Here is a 6,000-nt window from a genome sequence, read left to right as displayed (position 1 = left end):
TGAATGTGGCGCCCCTGAGGGTTCGACCGCCACAGGGATGCTGCACTTCTCTAATGGAGTGTAGTGGTCCTCCTCTGAGGTAAGAACAGTGTGATAGTCGTGACCCAACCTTTGCATCCAACACCACACTTCTCCACCAGAGGGAGCTGGTATGCACTAGGTGCTGCTCCCCTGGTTACAGGGAGACTGGGGAACCAAGAGTTAGGGGAACCAGTTAGTGGGTGAGGGTGGAGGACTTACAAGTTAGTTACACTTTAAATTTCATATTTAATAAAAAGCCATCTTGGTTCTTGGTCCTTGTTAGTCAAGTCTTTTGATCGTCTTTAGCCTAGCCCTTTGACGGTCTTTATGCTGTCAATTGCGGAGTGTACTGTGATCTCCCACCCTAACGCGGATCCTGTGTGGGCCCGCATCGGATGGAGACACAGCCCTCGTGCCCCGGCCTTGGGACGAGGGGCAGGTTGTAGACAAGGAATGTCTCGACCCGGTCAAGGACCAGGACCAAGAAGGCCCGGAGCTTAAGAGTGTGGCTCCATAGCAAATGGATCCCAGGCAGGATGCAGACGGAGCGGTGTACGCCACCTGTCCTCGCCATGCTGATATATTCAGAGGGAGTCCGGCTGCAAGAGGGGTACCGGCCCCGACACCCGACCTTGCTACTCCATGTCCTGGTTGGGAAAGCCCGGTAGGCCCTGAGGATCCCACCGGGTATCGGACGGAGCGGAGCTGCCACCCGTGCCCTTGTTCTGAGAGGAGCTCAGAGGGAGACCCGGCCTATTCGCACACACACGGACAGGAAAGGATTCGGTCTGTAGTTCAGGAACACTCTGGTGTAGGGTCCCGACTGAATGCTGGACTTACTCGGAGGCTGTTGGACCCCCGTTCTTGGTGACCGCAGGACTCCGCGAGGAGCAGGGAGTCGCCTTCCTTCTGCCATCTCATCTAGCATTTCTTCTGTGGTGTTGCTATCAGCGTCAATAGTGGGAGAAGAGGATTGCATTGACAATCCAACACAATGGGCAGCACTTTGAACACATTTTATAAGTGGTCATAAACTTGTAAAAAACTCATGAAAGAATAAAGTTAAATTAAAAACAAGCAAACCATTGTTTTTCTTATGAAATTCTCAATAAGTTTGATGTCACATGACCCTCTTCCCATTGAAAAAAATAAAGTTGGATGCAAAATGGCCAACTTCAAAATGGCCACCATGGTCACCATCCATCTGGAAAAGTTTTCCCCCTCCCATATACTAATGTGCCACAAACAGGAAGTTGATATCACCAACCATTCCCATTTAATTTAGGTGTATCCATATAAATGGTCCACCCTGTATATACACTGCTCAAAAAAATAAAGGGAACACTTAAACAAAAGAATATAACTCCAAGTGAATCAAACTTCTGTGAAATCAAACTGTCCACTTAGGAAGCAAAACTGATTGACAATCAATTTGACATGATGTTGTGCAAATGGAATAGACAATATATGTAAATTATTGGCAATTATGAAGACACACTCAATAAAGGAGTGGTTCTGCAGGTGGGGACCACAGACCACATCTCAATACCAATGCTTTCTAGCTGATGTTTTGGTCACTTTTGAATGTTGGTGCTTTCACACTCGTAGTAGCAGAACACTACCTGAACAACCCACAGAAGTTGTTCAGGTAGTGCCGCTCATCCAGGATGGCACATCACTGCGAGCTGTGGCAAGAAGGTTTGCTGTGTCTGTCAGAGTAGTGTCCAGAGGCTGGAGGCGCTACCAGGAGACAGGCCAGTACACCAGGAGACGTTGAGGGGGCCGTTGGAGGGCAACAACCCAGCAGCAGGACCGCTATCTCGGCCTTTGTGCAAGGAGGAACAGGAGGAGCACTGCCAGAGCCCTGCAAAATGACCTCCAGCAGGCCACAAATGTGCATGTGTCTGCACAAATGGTTAGAAACTGACTCCATGAGGGCCCGACGTCCACAGATGGGGGTTGTGCTCACAGCCCAACACCGTGCAGGACGCTTGGCATTTGCCACAGAACAGCAGGATTGGCAAAGCCGCCACTGGCACCCTGTGCTCTTCACAGATGAAAGCAGGTTCACTCTGAGCATATGTGACAGGCGTGAGAGAGTCTGGAGACGCCGTGGAGAGCGATCTGCTGCCTGCAACATCCTTCAGCATGACCGGTTTGGCAGTGGGTCAGTAATGGTGTGGGGTGGCATTTCTTTGGAGGGCCGCACAGCCCTATATGTGCTCGCCAGAGGTAGCCTGACTGCCATTAGGTACCGAGATGAGATCCTCAGACCCCTTGTGAGACCATATGCTGGTGCAATTGGCCCTGGGTTCCTCCTAATGCAGGACAATACCAGACCTCATGTGGCTGGAGTGTGTCAGCAGTTCCTGCAAGATGAAGGCATTGAAGCTATGGACTGGCCCGCCCGTTCCCCAGACTTGAATCCGATTGAGCACATCTGGGACATCATGTCTCGCTCCATCCACCAACGTCACGTTGCACCACAGACTGTCCAGGAGTTGGCGGATGCTTTAGTCCAGGTCTGGGAGGAGATCCCACAGGAGACCATTCACAACCTCATCAGGAGCATGCCCAGATCTGAATATTTCATTCATTCAAATGTAGGATGTGTTATTTGAGTGTTCCCTTTATTTTTTTGAGCAGTATATATATATATGTGTGTGTGTCCCTATAGTTATCATTTTGGATGATTACTATTGTCCCTTCATTGTCTCCACGTTGCATCCAAATAACCTGTTCACAAAATGAAAGTAAGTCATTGGGTTGGAAGGGGTTAAAGAGGCAGTTTTGTTGACATCACAAAGCACATAAACATCATAAACATCATGTGACATCACAATTGGTATAGAATGTACAAAGTGTAACATCTGAGCCATCTTGTTTCATTAGAGCCTGACAGCTTGAAGGAAACAAGTCCAGGTAGGGAACTCTTCTCTTACGACCTCACTCATACATTGTATAGATGGGGGGTTAGTAGTGGGATTCAGAACTGCATCTTTAACCTGAAAATCTCAGCAGATGGCGCTGGATCTTGTGTCCTGTGCTGTGATTGTTATAGTGATTCTATGATTTAAATAAAATGTTATTAACCAGATTCCAAGGAAAATCTGCACATTTGGGTGCTTTAGTAAATCAGTGTGAGCCCGGCCTAACAGGAGTTACCAATCTGGACAAACCCTTCCCTAAATGAGGACTTGCTAGTCGATCCACTGATCATCTGTCAGAGGTCTTGAAGACCCTCAGCAATCGGCTGGTTTTGCCCTCTATGACACCAATGTGCTCTAATAAAAGCACATAGAAAGGGGTGGGCCAGTTGAGACAACTCCATTTGGCTCCATTTTTGGGTAGCTTGCCATTAATGTTGTCAAAACATAGCGTTCATAACATAAATGTAATTGCAGACTGCTCCAGTTCTCCATTGTCAGCTCTCTTGGTCCTGTTGGATCAGGGGTGACCTGGAGCTGACGGTTTATCGTGATCAAGGATTGCAGTATGGCGTCTTGAGTTTTCCTTTAGTTCATAGAACAGTAGGTGATGCGGATTAGAATAAAAGGGTGGAAATGTTTAGGTTATAACGTACGTCATGACTCAATTAAAAATGGGGCTGGTGGTTATTTGCAGCCTGTGATTTTGCTTTATTAATTCAACTTTTCCTTCATGTTGGAAACTTGATACATAACACAGCAGTGGCAGTTATTATGACATCACAGGGTACATGGCATCATAGATATCACATGACATCACAATTGGTAGAGAATGTGTAAGGTTCTAATCCTGAACCATCTTGTGTCCCAGAGGCAGCAGCTTGAGGAAGACAAGTCCACGTAGGTAGCTGTTCACTTAACACTAAGGCCCCATTCACACCTTGTGTAGCTGTGGGGTGTTTGTGGTGAAGTTTAGAACTGCACCATTTACCCCTAAAAAATCTCAGCAAACATCTCTGAGTGACGTGTTCCCTCTTGAGTATCAGGATGATTCCTTAAATAGGGCCTATCGTTTAATCCTCTTTTTTTTTTTAATGATAGGTGTTATGTCTCATCTAGTTCAGATGAGCAGCTGTAATGAAGCACGGACAGATGACGGCGACGCAGCAGGATGGCCGAGCAGAAACAACGGAGAACGTAGTAGCTTGACCAGAGGACCAGAACTGGACCCACTGGAAATCATGAGCAGAATTGAAGCAACGGCAACTGGTGTAATAAAGTTACAGACTCTGATCAGACTTTGATCAGAGTGGTATCAGTTTTTCTCGGACGTGGAGAGGAGAAACAAAAGGTTTCTCATCTTGTCCCTTCTGTCAGTCGGTGAAAATCGGGCCACACTGATAATGTCATCAAAGTGCGGTCCAATTTTTTCACAAACCCATAGACTTGCATTGCCATTACCATATTTTGCTGACTATATGACTATAAGACGCACTGAACCAATAAGACGCACCCCAAATTTTGGGGTTGAAATTTTTTTTTTTAAATAAAATGGTGGTGCCTCTTATAGTTCATTTAATGGTAGGTTACCAGGGGGGCGGCGGTGGAACGGGGTCACAGGAGGCAGGGCAGCTGCTTCAGGGGGCCGAGGCAACATGAGTGGGGCGATGCTGCGGGCCCTGGGCTCTCATACGATGTCGGCACCGGTGAGGAAAGTCCCCTTTGCTATTGATTGACCTGCCGTGGGCTTAGAGAAAATGGCCACTGGAGGTGAGGCGTGCGCAGATTGAGATCTTGGGTGATGCATGTGCCTCCTCCAGCGTCCATTTTCCCAAAACCCACTGCAGGGCAATCAATGGGAAAAGGGACTCTGCTCACCGGCGCCGAGATCTTATGAGAACCCAGGGCCCACCGACACCGGCCCCCTGAAGCAGGGACACTGCCTCTTGTGACCCCGCTCCACCCCAGCCACCCCTCGGTAAGCTACCTTCAGATATTGTATATTAGATTGAAAGCTCCTAGGACAGGGTGTACATTATTCTGCATGCCCTCAGGAGCAGCCTGTATATTATATATTAGATTGTAAGCTCCTAGGACAGGGTGTACATTATTCTGCATGCCCTCAGGAGCAGCCTGTATATTGTATATTATATTGTAAGCTCCTAGGACAGGGTGTACATTATTCTGCATGCCCTCAGGAGCAGCCTGTATATTATATGTTAGATTGTAAGCTCCTAGGACAGGGTGTACATTATTCTGCATGCCCTCAGGAGCAGCCTGTATATTATATATTATATTGTAAGCTCCTAGGACAGAGTGTGCATTATTCTGCATGCCCTCAGGAGCAGTCTGTATATTATATATTAGATTGTAAGCTCCTAGGACAGGGTGTACATTATTCTGCATGCCCTCAGAAGCAGCCTGTATATTCTATATTAGATTGTAAGCTCCTAGGACAGGGTGTACAATATTCTGCATGCCCTCAGGAGCATCCTGTATATTATATATTAGATTGTAAGCTCCTAGGACAGGGTGTACATTATTCTGCATGCCCTCTGGAGCAGCCTGTATATTCTATATTAGATTGTAAGCTCCTAGGACAGGGTGTACATTATTCTGCATGCCCTCAGGAGCAGCCTGTATATTCTATATTAGATTGTAAGCTCCTCTTTACCAGGGTGTATTTGTCTTTTCCTTCTCCTGAGCTTATAATAAATGCAGATTTACAGCAATATGCAGCAGGACAGACGTGATCCAGGGACATATCCGATCGCCACAGCTGGGGTCAGGAAGGAATTTTTTCCCCCTCTGAGGCAGGACTCTCCGGGGGGTCTCTTCGCCTTCCTCTGGATCTTTGGGTCCAGTGTCTCTTAGTCGGTCCTCAATGACCACAGCTAGTTCTGTGGTCTCTATGGGGCCTGACCTGAGAGTCATTGCGATCATAGTTTCATTTCTTGAAGGGCCAGTAATATTTTTATTACAATGTTGCTTATTGCTATTCCAATAAAAAATAAAAAGAAAGAAAATAAAAGTGTCATGTGAGGTTTTTTAT

This window comes from Phyllobates terribilis, unplaced genomic scaffold, assembly GCF_046119375.1.
Source record: "Phyllobates terribilis strain yellow unplaced genomic scaffold, ASM4611937v1 Scaffold_2__4_contigs__length_985480577, whole genome shotgun sequence".
NCBI classification, from domain to species: domain Eukaryota; kingdom Metazoa; phylum Chordata; class Amphibia; order Anura; family Dendrobatidae; genus Phyllobates; species Phyllobates terribilis.
Note: the sequence above shows the minus strand (reverse complement) of the source record.